General features: G+C 39.3%; 1 protein-coding gene across 2 annotated transcripts in view; it reads right to left on the reverse strand.

The window, feature by feature from the left end:
* The window catches only part of LOC122806933 (zinc finger protein 2 homolog), a 194,540-nt gene that overhangs the window by 60,250 nt on the left and 119,093 nt on the right, over positions 1 to 15,197 (reverse strand). The window lies entirely within an intron of this gene.

Here is a 15,197-nt window from a genome sequence, read left to right on the forward strand (position 1 = left end):
CCACATAACCATGGTGTTGTTCGTCTTTATCAGTAGTTGACTTGGATGAAGTAAGTCCTTGAAGGCTGTCAGGGCATTCTGAACAGCTAACATCTCTTTCTGGTTGATATGCAGATGCATTTGTTTTGGGTTCCATATGCCCTGAATGCACTCCCCGCCAGGTGGGCCCCCCAAGCATAGACTGATGTGTCTGTAGTTAGGGTTTGGGTGGCACACCGTCCCATGTTCTGGTGACATGTCTCTGCCCACCAAAGAAACTCCTGTTGTAGGAATGAGAGGAATCATTGTTTCCAGACTGTAACAATGTTGACTCTATAAACCTTTTAGATACCACTGTAGTTTCCTCATATGCAGTCTTGCATATGGAATTAGTAGAATGCAGGATGCCATGAACCCCAAAGCCTGCAGAATTTGTCTTGCAGATAACTGGGTGTTTGTTGCCATCTGTTTGAAGTAAATAGTCAGTTGCCTTGGTTTGTCTGGCGTAAGGTAGGCCATCTGGGCAGTTGTATTCAAGCTTGCACCCAGGAATGTAATCTTTTGAGAGGGTACCAGTTGTGATTTATTTTCATTTATTGTGTACCCTAGGCATGTTAGAAGCCTTTTTCAAATGCCAGATGTTGAAGAAGAATGTTTTTGTTTTCTGCTTGAATGAGACAGTCGTCCAAGTAAGGATAGATTTGTATGCTTCTTTGTCTGCAAAATGCAATTACTGATGCAGGCACTTTGAAAAGACCCTGGACGCAGTAGATAAGCCAAAGGGCAGTGCAGAGAATTGGTAATGCATAAAACAAGCCTTGAAGTGGAGGTATCTTCTGCACAATTCCCTTACTGGGATATGCAGGTATGCCTCTTTTAAGTCTAGAGTCACTAGCCAAGAGTTCTTGCCCAGCATGGGCAGAAGCTGTTGCAAAGTCAGCATTTTGAATTTTGGGATGTCCAAGAATGTGTTCAAAATCAATAAATCCAGTATTGGGTGCCAGACATTGTCTTTTCCGGGTACCAAGAACAGTCTTGAGTAAAACCCTTGCCCTTCTTCCTGTTCTGGTACTGGCTGAATAGCCCCCATATCCATGAGGGACGTAACTTGTTTCTGTGCCTCTGCCCATTGATTTTGTGGCAGGTCTGGCCAACCGTTTGAAATTGGCAAAGTATAGAAATTAAATCTGTACCCCTGGGATACTATGTATAATACCCACTTGTCCTGAGTAATTAACTGCCAATTCTGAGCATGAAGTGCTAATTTTCTCCCTAAAGGGGCTGCCAAAAGATAAGTGCTTGGTGATGGCACAGGAGAGTCTATTGAGACTGTTTACTGTAGGGTTGTGCTTTGTTTCCTCCAGATTTGGAGGTAGAGGCACCCCATTGCTTTGACCTGTAAAAACCCTGTGATTGATATCTAGAGCCTTTTGATTGCCTGGATTTGCCCCGTGAGGCTCTGTCGGACACAGGAAAGGACCGATATTTTGTAGGCCAGTGTCTACTGAATCTTGGTGGCTGCACTTGTAAGAAGTCTTTTACAGTTTGCATAAACTTAGCTTTGTCTTCCATTTTGTTTAAAACCTCTTCTGCCTTATTACCAGAGTATCATGCTGTAAAGGTGCATCCAACAATCAGGCAGATTTTGCTTCTTGAGCCAGGCATGCCTTCTAATCACAGATCCGGTAACTGCGGCCCTGCAGGAGGCCTCCAAGGAATCAAAACCACATTGCAAAGTATGCTTTCCTACCTGTTCTGCTGCATGCAATAATTCCTGTAATTCTTTTCCACACATTCAGAAATCAACATCATTTTCTGCTTCAATAATCCCATAACATGCTGTTGATATTTAAGCACATGAAAATTAATTATAATTTTAATATTTACAAGTATATTATTCCTTTTTTAACTAACTACCCTTAATCTTACTAATGAGTAGTCTCATCCTCAAAAAAAAAAAAAAAAAAAAAAAAAAACACACATTATTATTATTCTTTTTCTTTTGTTTGATCAATTTATTTTTTTTTCCCTCCATACTCTGATTTGCTTTCAATGTTTACAATTGCTAATGTAATTCCAATATTAATCTTTATTGTGTATAATGTTTTGTCTGGAGCTTTTCTCCCCGGGCCTCTACTGAAAATGGACATGTATCCAGTTAGACTAGCCCGGTCAACAAATGTAAAATAAAATAAAATAAAATAAATAAAATGGCAGTTTAAGGCCCTAATTGCCATGGTTGCAGATGTATAAACCTTCTTTCCCCATCTATCCAGTGCCCTGGAATCTCTATCAGAGGGGGTAGGATTCTCAGCTGTTGAGGCCATTACACCTTTGGGACAATGTGAGATAGTTTCAGGGTCAGCAGCAGGATTTTTGAATAAAAATTTGTGGGTGTCAGGAACCCTGTAATATCTGTCTGGCTTACTAGGAGCCGGAGGTAGGGAATCTGGAGCCATGCTTAATTCCGAAAACACATCATTAACAATGTCTAATACAGGAGATATGGCCAAAGGCCTATGCTGAGGAAGAAGAAGGAAATCCCTAAGCCTCTTTTTTGATTCTGAGAAATCCTGACTCTCCCAATGAAAATGTTCCCTCAAAGTATGCAAGGTTTCTCCAAAAGAATAATCTTCAGGAGGAGATGCAGATGGGATGGATTCCTCTGCATCTGAATCCTCATAGGGTGGTATAGACAATTCCTGATCAGAAGAGGAATCAGAAGAAACAGAAACCTGATCTGAAGTTTCATAATCAGTGTCTTGCCTAGGCCTCTTATCGGGGGGGGGGGGGGGGCTGGGTACCCCTGATCAAGGTAATTAAGTCTTCAGCCATTTTGATCATCTGTTTTTTGGGCATAGAGGTCTGAGCACGTAGCTCATGCGTCGTTTTTTTAGCCTTAGAAGTTGCTTTTGTCTTTGTTTTTGAAGCTGGCGTCAGTTTTATATAGAAATGCTGAGGCCTGAAAACACCCTCAGAAGCCGGTGCCTACTCAGCGGCTCCGGACCCATCCGAGGGAGAGACATCCATGGATACAATACTCTGAGAATCTCATGGCATGCCAGACTCCACATGGGTCTCGGTAGAAGCCTGCGACTCGAAAGTAGTGCGTATCAAGGGCTGCGAAAGCGCCTCACTGAGTACCGGTGAACCGGCGACTGGCTTAGAAGCTTCGTCGTCAGTTTTGGACCTTGACGGTCTGTCTCTTTCCTTTTCTTTGCATTTTTTGTGAACTCCGGTAGTCAGATTGCTATCCAATGACATTTCAGGGTAGTTAAATCTGTTTCCAAAATATTATGAAGCAAAGATATACCGACACTTAATAGTGCGTTGGTTACATCTAGCACAGAACCGACAGCAAGGCACATTATGATCTGGGCCTAGGCAAGGAATACAGTACAAATGGAAATTTTATGAGGTATTTGCTTCCCACAATTAATGCAATTGTTAACTTTTACTGACATTGGTAAGGAGCAAGAAAAAGTTTCCCCAACAGGGTACTTAACTTTAATTGAAGACTTTGGTTCTGAAACTCGAATGCGAAAATTTCAGGAGTTGGCCGACCGGCACTTGCAAACTGCTTCTGCTTCGAACACCGTGCGGCAAGAAAGACTAAAGAAAATGGAGTCGGCTGCATGTTTTATACCCCTGACGACCTGACGTCATGGAAGAGGAGACAGCAACTGATGCAGGACCTAAGACTTTGAGATTCAGGCTGACTGAGGGCAACCTGCCAGCAGATTACCCAAATGTAATGACTGCAACAGTGAAACATGAAGAACATATGCCATATGCAGGTGAATCAGAAAACTTTCAGGTACTATACAGGAAGTGTGTGTATGGTTTGCTTTTTGGTGGTTTAAATGTGTAACAATACCTGGGGTTATAGTGGCAGTTATGCCCTGACTGGAAAGAAAATGCCAGTGGTGGGGTTGAGGTACAAAAGTTCTAAACTAACTGCTTCAATAATGGAGTAAGACACAGCTCCAACATCTGCATCCAGTCCAGGAATTAAAGCAGAACATTACACCAACAATATGTATAAACGTAGAGCAAATACTGACCATGATGATAAGGCATGCACAAGGGTTCATTTTGCTACCTGCACACAACTGCTATAGATTCCCATTTTCAATTTGGAGCTTATTTTCATAGGACCATAGGAGGTTACTAGGCTAATGGCCCTGGGGCCCTTACTAGCCTAGCCATGAGTTTATCCCCAAAAAAGAAAACTCAGTCAGCACCTGTTGCCCCTGTCAATGAGGGACACAGGTGGAACCCCTGGGACAAATATGTGGTTTCCTATCCACTCGTTAAGGTTGCGCTTGAAAAGGGTCAGCGAGGTACTCTGTTTGATGTGTATGGAAAGTCTATTCCAGAGACAGGGCAGCCTCTGCGAGACAAACCTGTCTTTCCAGCAGGTTTTGTTAATGTTGCATGTTAGATTTAGGCCTTTTGAGCTGGTAATGCATGAGGAGTTAGACTTACAGATATGGAGCATCTCTAGTAGGGCAGGGTCAAAGATTGCCTTGTAGGCAAGACACAGATCACCTCTGAGTAATCTGTACGACATCAAGTAGAGTGATACTGATTTGAGCCTGTCCGCATAGCACAGGTGTTGGAGGCCATGGATTCTCTTTGTGAGTGGCCTTTCCAGAGGTACATATCAAATGGGGCATTGTACTCAATTATTGTGCTAATGTGGGAGGAGTACAGAGGTAATAACCGCCTTTTTTCTGGATACAATCCCTTTACTTATGAGATGAACCAAGTAAAAGGCTTTTCTGACCACTGCCATTACATGATGGTCGAATGTTAGATTGTTGTCAACCTGTATACCCACGTCTCTCAACACAGGTTGTGTGCTTAGGGGGTTGTCATTGATGTGGTAATCAGTAGGGGCCATGATTTTGCTGAATAGTATGATTCTTAAAAAATTCTACAATGATCAATAGCTAACATTGTGTACAAAAAGGAAGGTACTGGTTATTGCAAGTGTAAATCATTAATCAAAGCAGATTGGTGACACATGATTTATGACTGCAAAGTTCTCCAACCTTCTTTTGAGAAAAAAAAAACAATGCTTCCTGCAAGCATTGTGGTCTGACAAATTTATATTAACTAAACTTTTGGTGTTTTTTAATGCTGCAGTTCCCTGATGTATTCACAAGTATTGATTCCCTTTTTTTCTGCAGAGTATTAACAACAATCAGGAAAAGGACTACAAAGAATTGGAAATTTAAGATTACACCTTCATTTTCATAATCTATAAATAGAACACAATATCCATTTTGCAAGCGGTTCATAATTAAAGTACTTGGTATATTCAAGCCTCAAGCCTCAAGCCTCAGGATCTTTTATTACAGGGAAGGTTCATAAGGCTTTAGTCCATAAACTTTCAGTACCAGCAGAATAGCTCGCTATATGGTATAGAGGGACAAAGTTCTGACTACTGCAAAGATGACCTAGGATTGAGTAGTAAGTCAGACACTGGCACAGCCAGCCAGGGGAGATGGGAAGGAGTGCATAATGGACTGCTTGCCTTCGCTGATGGATGGTTTGAAGAGGTACCACTTCAACAGTGACACTTAACAGTGGTGGGAGTAAGATCACAAGATGTATGCTCTCACAGAGTCACAGACAGGAAATTTGTCACGGTAGCCTGGCAAAAGAGTGTGTCAGCTTACATCTTGCATGGCTTCCTCACAAGTCTCACTCATGGTCCTCAGCAAAGGTGAAGGTTAGAGCAAGAAAAAGACAGCAAAATGCTAAGTCATCCAGAATGATGACAGACTACAGCTTAACTCTTGCCCCTCCAATCTTGGATGAGGAAAAGAAAAGGTCAGTGGGACACTGAATTCAGGTGACGGGACCCAAAATGAATGTTAAAAAAATGTGTTTTATAAGTACAGCGGCTCGCAGATAAAGCAACCAATCAACTGAATAAATAAAAGTGATCACTAAAGGACAGCAAATCTTTGTAAAGGAAAGGAGGAAAAGTTATTTACCCCTTTTATAAAATCTGTGGCAAGCGTACTATCGCACTTACAGTGGCTTGCTACTCTACCGTTTGAAATCATTCGCACCTTGTCTTAAGTCATTCACTAGCCTGGATTAGGGCTTTGAGACAGTAACAAGCTGATTCCAGTAGTTAAGGGTGCAGAGTTTAAAACTTTTACTTCTATTTGCCTCCTGTGTGACTCTGAGCAAATCACTGCACCAGATGATGTTCTCTAGTTGCCCACAACAATGGATACTTCTGTCCAGTAGACTTACCTGGTTAACAAATGTATAAAATAAATAAATCAATTAAATTAAACTACCTTAAGAAATGTGTTAACCTGTCCAGAGCATTTGAGCTACAGTTACCAATGGACAGCAAGCCCAGACCATCCTTGCCATTGTAACCGACTCCTTAGTATAAACAGCTAATCACCCTTCTAGAAGCCAAATACCCTTGATCTTGTCCTGACAAGTATGGCCACTTCTTGCACAGCTCCATTTGTATCATCGTCCCTCAATAAATTAGAACATAAATCGGTGGCCTTTTCCTTTATAACTGGTGGCACTTCCCCTGTAAAGACCTCTATGTTCAAGGACATTTTAAAAGCAAACCTTATTTTATTGCCTAAATTGTGTTGCAATCCTCCTCAGATGGGGCCCTGTTACTAAAGGCACTGCCTAAACCTCCAACTTCTCCCTGTTCACACCAAACAAAATGTAAAACTTCCCTGTGGTGCAATATCCATAAATATAGATTACAAGAAAAAGAAATTACTTAATGCTTGCAATAGGTGTCATTTAACAAATTTTATCTGGTCATTTAAGCTAGCAGATAGCCTACAGGTACCATTAGGAAGCTCAGAAATTAATATGAGCTTAGAATAGCCATTAAAACCAAAAAATAACTACAAATCTTTCTCTGTCTGTGCCAGGAAGTTAAGAACAACCCAGCAATATTCAATGCAATCCACAATAATACTGCCTGCACTAAACCAAAGGAAATCGCTGATATCCTAGCCAACATTGGTGGGAGGCTGGTATAATGGTTAAGATGCTTACCTTAAAGATACAAAGTACAGGGATTGATTCTCACATGGGGTAATTGGCTAGGCTTAAAATGGCCCTCAAGGGCAGTTAGCCTAGTACTAACCTATGAACATATTTAATGCAATTTTTACTTCACCCACAATTATAACCATTCCAGAGTCCCAGCCATCTTTCCACAATTGCTTTGGAACAAGTCCTCTTAGCCCTCCCAAAAGCTAAGAACACCTCCTCCATGGGTCTTAATAACATATCAAGCTGTCTCCTTATCAGTACCGAATATGGTCTCTCTGAACCCCTAATTTAATTTAAGCTTCTCCACTGGTTACATTCCTAAATCCTACAAAAATAGTCATTATAATGTCATTACATAAGGGTGGTTCAACCACAGACCTTAATAACTACAAATCCATTAGTCTCACCAACATCTTATGTAAAGCTGTAAAATATCTCATCTCAGATCTCATTAATCTAGACACTGAAAATCTATAAGCCCTGGACTCTCATTAATCTTGTTTTATCAAAGGCAGGTCCTAACTCTTTAACTTCATTAATTTCTTGGAAAAATTCAAAGACATGGACAGTGGTTATGCAGAATATACAGCATATCTGGACATGGCCAATGCTTTTCACACTATGCCTCATAAAGGCAGTAATGACAGACCCGCAAATCTGAATATAAATCTATCTGTTGTGTGGCAGACAGACAACTGATAGTCTTACAGAATCCATGTAGTTTGAGATGCATGTACCACTTAAGAAAGCAAAAAGTTATTTGTGGTGTACCACAGGGTCAGTGCTGAGCCTTTCCTGTTTGGCATCTATTTCTCAGACCTTGGAGCTAGCACTGTTGGCCTATAGTTATCAAAGTTTCTAGACGACTATATATTGGGTGCAGCTATTCACACCTTTACTCACTCAAAACATTCCTATATGGGTTAGACTGTGTTATCAAGTGGTACAAGGACATTGGTTCCAAAATAAATGTGAAGTACAGTGATTTTTTTTTGTTAAAAAAAAATTCTTACTGCAGCATATAAGTGACACACCCTTCTAATCAGACATTGTCATTAGGGATCTAGGCATTCTTGTTGAGAATTCCTTATCTTTTGACCATCATATTTCTGTAGTAGTACAAAAGAAGCCTTTTATCTGGCTCAACTAATCCAAAGAAGTCTTAATTCCTCTTTATTTATCTCTCATCAGACCCATTAATGACTATGATGCCCCTTTTGGCATTTATTTGTTTAAACATATCACTCAACTTCAGAGACCTCAAAGACTATCAAACTAAAAAGATCAGTGGGCTGAAGGCACTCAGTTATCTGGCCAGATTGTTAGCTGTCTTTCTCTCTGTACTCTGTATTTTATGGACTCCAAAGTGATGATCTGTGTCTAACCTTTTGAGCCTTGAATGACCTGACCCTTAACTGACCTTTGTAATAAACTTCCATTACATGTCATGTAGAGTAGCACCCTTGCCACCTTCAAAGTAAATCTGGTTAACTGGATGGAATAACCTCAAATTCTTCCTTGGTCTATATTGACAACAAGGCAAAGGGCTAGAAGGAGGGTAATGTGGTGGCAGATCTGGATAAGCAGTTCCATTTTCATCACAGTATGTAACATATTAACTGATATATCAGTTGGTAATAAATATGGAACTTTCATGCCCAAGATTGGGATTTATATCCTCAGGACAATTTCCCAGGCTTAGACTCTAGGGGTGGCTATTCTAAGGACCATGTCCCTAACCAGTATAAAACACAGTTAACATAAATTGATGAACAGTATTTCAGAATGCACAATTAGAAGTTAAACACAGTTCTTTAGATAATCTGCAGTCTGAGCTCTCAATGGTCTAAAAATTGCACGGCATGTATTGCTGAAGGTAATGAAGTTTAACCAATGCCACAGGTCCTTATTAAATAACTAGAAACCATCAGCTAAAGTTGTAGATATTAACCACAGGTATGAAAAGATGAACACTAAGCAGCCTCCGGGCAATAACAAAGTTCTTAGATTAGCAGGAGCAGAAACAGGCTGGTAACCAGAAGACCAGTTTCTGCTAAGATGAAAGAACAGATAAGTGATACTCTCTTTAATGGAAGAGCTTAGATGTGGAGAGCCACACTGCTGACAGATGACAGTGCTGTGCTACCTGAAATCAATTTCTAAATAACATGTTCATTGGTTACTACCAGACAAGAGATATAAACAGCCACATCTAGCTTTACCATCCCCTCTAGATAGCACTGCCAATGGTTCTACCTGCTTCTTCATAAGGGCCATACTACTGATCCCTGTTGTAAATCTTCGTGAATCCATTCAATCATCAAGACACAACTGTTATGCTAATTAACATGCAAGGGAAGTTTGTTTCACAAGCAGGGAATCATCCAATAAGTCCTAGTTAGGTCACAATGTCAGTTAATAGTTTGGAATAAGTATTCTTAACACTATAAGTGTTCCTGAGATGGGGAAGATAGATTAAAACTGTGTCCTTCGTAGCCTACAAAAACTAAGACACAGATATCCATTTAGGATTCTTATGAGATGGAAAAACTGTGAAAGACAATCTGGCCAGCTAGCTAAGGAAGTCTAGCCCTTTTGTATAAACTGTGAAAGACAATCTGGCCAGCTAGCTAAGGGAGTCTAGCCCTTTTGTATAAACTGTGAAAGACAATCTGGCCAGCTAGCTAAGGGAGTGTAGCCCTTTTGTTTCTCTTGTTTAGGAAACATGGAGGTCAATCAAGTTGTAATGCATGTTTGGTAAGATACATACCAATCGGGGCATTATATTCTATGATCAACGTAATGAGGGAGGTAATACAGGGGACTAAGACCTGTCTGCATTTTGAGAATGTACCTTTGATAACTTGCTGGGTAATGAAAAAAGCTTTCCTTACTATAACTATAAGTGATGCTTGATGATCCAAGGAAGTTTATGGCTAAAGTGCCTAGATCTCTAACTGTACTGACCTTAAACAGCGGGAAAGAGACTCATTTCCTAAATGTGACTATGCTTCATTTTCTTTTGCATCAGTTCTAAGGCCATGATCAGAACCCCAGTTGTTAACTCCCATCTACCCCTTCTTCAACAGTATGAGAGTCTATGGGGGAATCAACATCTGCACCCAGTTTTACAAGCATCCACAAATTTGATTATCAACAACCCTTGCAGAAATGTCTTCATATCATTGAGGAAGATGTCACAATGAAAGGGATCCAGCACACTGCCCTGAGGGACTCCACTAGTAACTACACTAATAGATCAGAGGGCACCATCAGCTATCACTTTTGTGAATGACCGAAGAGCTAGTTAGCAATCAGTAAGTAATATGGGAGTTTATGCATAAAACAACTGCCATCAATGGTATCAGTTATAGCCTCAAACAAATTAACTAAAGTAAACAAGGCCATCCCATCGTAAAATAATACTGACTAGTACTGAAAGTTTGTATACTACCATTTTTTCTGTTAATGAGATTCAGAAAGATTGGCTCCATGATTTTACAGATGCCACTATCTAATGGAATGATAGTTTACAGGCTCAGTTGCAACACTGCCCTTGTGTAGCGGTACCACAACCACTGTTCTCCTGAGCTTGGGCACATACTCTGTAGACCAGTAGTGTAGCTATGGAAGGGCAAGACGAGCAACTTCCCTGGGTACAAAATGTTGGGGGGGCTTGATCAGCTGATCCGGATCACTTTTTAATGCAATACTGACTTTTAAAACCAGATATTGCATTTGTAGTCAAACATGAGAGCTATATTGCTCCAGGTGTAGCAGTTTGCTACAGTTTAAAAGTAAAAAAAGAAGAAAAGCTGTCTTTTTTTTTAAACTAAAACCTGACCACTATATTACTCCGTATAGGCAGGTTATAAACTGTAGCAACTGTCTGCTACAATTCTAAAGAAGAAAATTGTTTTTAACTAAAACATGAGCACTGTAGCACCCCATGTAGGCTGAGTAAAAACTGTAGCAACTGTTTGCTACATTTGTAGGAAGAAATTTGCTATAGTTTAAATTAAAAGAAGAAATGATTTGTTTTCATAAAATGTACAGAAGGAGGGTCGGGGCAGGGAAAATAAATGGGACCTGAATGGATGGGGCGGGGTCATGTCATGTATCTGATCACCTGGTTGGTGAACCAGAAGAAAAATTTTTTTTTTTGTAGCTATGTTGGTACATGTATCTAACTGTAATAAGTCAATTGCTAAAATTTAAAGTACTTTTTTCTTTCTTTGTTGCTCTTCAGTGGAAGACCTGGGGTGGCATGGTTCTAACTACAATAAGGTGATCACTACAATGTGAAATTCTTTTTTCTTTTCTTTTGGTCTTCAGTGAAAGTGCTGGGGGTGTGGATCTAACTGATTGCTAATCACAGTGAAGTGCTTTTTTATTTGTTCTTCACTTTTAGAGCTGAGGGGGGTACAGAGCTGATTTGTGTACTGGCACAAGGCGCTGGCTGAGGTAGGAACTGAGATCAAAAAGTTTGAGGAGGTTCAAGAAAAATGTGCTTTGTGCTAATACAAGGTAGTCCAGTATACTGTCTGAATCCATGCAGCTGTTATTTTTAAGGATCTGATCCACAGTGTCAAATGGAGGAGGAATGTCAACAAATAATCTCACTGAGTTGTGAAAATTAGAGCTAAACTTGTCAGCCAAGAAATTTACTATGGTTTTGGTATCAGAACATGTACTGCCATTTGCTCTAAATTAAATGCAGTATTGGACATTAGCTTTAATACTCCTAATGCCTTGTGATTATCTTTTGAGGACTTAAGCTGCCTTTACTTTATATTCAGCCTTAGTCTTCCGAATGGCATGTTTAAGTTGATCCCATTGTATGCTTCTACTTTAAAGTGAATGTGGAAAATTTTTTTAGACAAATCATGTAATTTTCTCCTCCTATTATAACGTTTTTTTTTTATTTGAGATTTCCACCACAGAGAATAACCCCTAAATTTCCCCCATATCTATACATAATATTTATTGGCTTATTTATAAATTGGCTGCAAAAATCACAGGTAAATGTGCTCACTTTAAAGACTGGATAGTCTGAAAACAAAGTACTCTTGGAATTGTTAAAGCCCACATATAAGGGACATAAGGTTGGCTTTGGAATCGTTTTTGAGCATAGTTGAATTTGTGGGTAACAAGGTACCATTGTTCTGAGAGAAAACATTACAGTCTTATGGTCAGATTTGATTAAGGAGGGGATACAATTTAAAAGGTATGCAGGCAAAGGCAGCATTTATAAACACAAGGTAAACTATATTCTGCCCTCTTATGGAAACTTAGTATTAATGAAATCTAGGAAAAGCTGGCCATCCTAAATGACGGACAAATAAAGCTGCATAGAATTAAGATATTGGGATTAAAGAGATATAAAATTCAACTTGTCAGCATACATACTATGGTCCTCGGGTGACACTGAGGGGGAGCTATACCAGGCAGTAATATGGTAATTAATTCTATCAAACGTATTCAAACTGTCAAGGACTCTGAATTCAGAATATTTAAGTATTTGACAGGATAAATATCCGTGGAATGATAAGCAAGAGTCCTTTGACCCTTCACTGCATGTATTAACACAACACAGGACTTGACTCAATTCTCTGCCTCGAAGGAGGTGAAATTTAGTTTATGTTGGGGTTTTCACATTACTAAATGGCCCATACTTTCATAGTTAATTTACGGTTCTGTTTCAGGATTCATAGTGACCTGCACCATCTCTGCACATGGCAGGCAGTTGCAAGGAATTGGTAAACCTCTTTAGATCTTTTTTAGCTTACCTGGCACAGTCTAAAACAGCCAATCAACTCCCTCAGTACAGGAGGAAGGGCAGAAATGAGTCAGATGGAGTCAGTACCAGGTAACAGTATCTTCCGAAACCATAAAGAAATACATTCATGACCAAGGACCATGATAAGCAGATAAAGTGTCTAGAGACTGAGTTGAAACATAAGATAATGCCTAATACAATACCATTTTGAGCTTGAATAGGAAGAGGGTAGAAGGCAATCCATAAGCTGCTGCCAAATTTACAAGTAAATTCCACCTCAAGTTAAAATCAAAAGATAGAGTTAGGGATCTGACAGTAAGATGATATGGAGATGGTTTCACATTAAAAGTAACATCAGCCAGTGGCCAGTTGGCGTCACCACTAGTTTCAGCATGAAGAATGTTGGAAGGTCTGCCTTGAACTGGCACAATTCCTCCATTTTTAGAAACACAGCCATGCAGAATAGACAATAACGAAGTCAGACAGCACTTCTTTATACAACATACAAAAAGGCAATTTCATTACTGCTATGGAGAAAACAAAAAGAGGAGTAGGAGATCTCAAATGAACTGATGCAACACCTCCATTTTAATCAAATGCAGCTTCTGACTTAACGAGCATATCCTGTATTCACATAAGGCCTCAGTCCTGGACATAAAAAAGACAGAACACCCAATCTCAGATACTGAGGTTACTCCTTCCACTACCGAAAAATTATGCACAGGATTCACATCTAGCTCCTTTAGATAATTTAATTCAGATGCGCCTCATTACTGCAATCTGCATTCTTTAATGCATTAGGAGAAAAATCATTGACTAAACTGCCCCTGCATCACAATATACCCTCCCTCGAGACATAAGGGGTATTAAAAAATACCTGGTATTCAGACAAAAGTTGACTACTTGAGAAAAGTACATAAATGTCTGCTTTTAAGGTGGTAGTTAAAAACATGGAAACAACTTTAAGTATAGTAGACAAATATCACACCTGCATGTAATATTCTATAACTAAAATTCTTAGATTACATTGTTATACAAATCTTAACAGAGTATGATAGATGTACATATTGAGATACTGTATGCTACATGTAAATATTTATAGAATGTCAACCAACTATAGATACAGACCAATGCAAAAATAATACATCTTTCAACTCCAAGAAAACTACCAGACCTGTTTCAATTAAATCATTAAAGTTTTTGTAGTACTGACACAAACCTTCTTTCAGCTGTAGCTCTGGAGCATGTGCAACGATGCCCAAATGTACCAGACATCTCGTGCTCTATTCTTAAGGTATATGTAACAATGATCTGTAACATATCAGTGCAAACCATCATTTCCAGATGGTTTGGATTCTGGATGAAAAGGGCTTCTGGACCAATGTACCTGCCCAGTTAGCAAGTACAAAATAAATAAACTCTGACCTTTCATCCTCCTTCCATCTACCTAGTTAACAAAGGTAGAGCAAATAAGCTATATCCTTTGAACAACAGATAAAACAGATAGTGAATAAAGTTCTTCCACAGCTCAAACTCTGCTACAGAATAAGCAACCTACCAACTTCAGACTTAAGAACTGCCATACCTAAAAAATGTCCTACTCCTTAAATTAAGGTACTCCCTCACCATATCTGCCCCTTAATTATACCTCCAATGCCTCCTTAATTCAGGCTACAATAAAACTGTACAGTCACAACCTTAGATGATATCAGAAATCAATACTGTTTATTCCTTGAGAAAAATAACTGGATTCTGTGATAGCAAGGGCTACATATTTAACATTCACATTTCTCTTCAAACATGTTACGAAAAGAAAATACCCCTGTGTTCTTCTACACTACTATTGAAAACATTTTCCTGCCGCCTTGGAGACTCCATAGATGACCAGATCACTTTTCAAAACTGCTATTAAGAAAAGGTTTTGTAAAATCTTGCTGCTGAACACAACAGTGACAAATATAATGTAACTGAAAAAAAATGTCTTAAAGATTTTCCCCTTAAAAAAAGAGTTAAGTCTAAATGTTTCAATGATCCTTGGTAATTCTATTCTACAAATAATCATACAAAATCAATTATACCAGTAAGTTTTGTAAACTCAGAATTAATGCAAATCATACCAAAGTAGTACAGAGAGGGGATATAAAGAAGATTAACTCTTTATTTGTACATTTTTGTTATTTTTTAATGTATACTGCTTATTGTCTTTGTTGCGTGCAGGTTTGTCTATGCTACTCTTCCTTTTGTTTTAACACCCCTTTCTGTTATTTTATTTATTTTGCACACTCAACCCCTTCCTGGTCAATTGGCCCATTCATTCTCCACCACTGGGGTGAGGGTCAGTCAGGATTGGTCATCATTTAGACAGCCACTGGGAAAG

This window comes from Protopterus annectens, chromosome 7.part0 (genome assembly GCF_019279795.1).
Source record: "Protopterus annectens isolate FY-2018-M chromosome 7.part0, PAN1.0, whole genome shotgun sequence".
Lineage (NCBI taxonomy): Eukaryota > Metazoa > Chordata > Ceratodontiformes > Protopteridae > Protopterus > Protopterus annectens.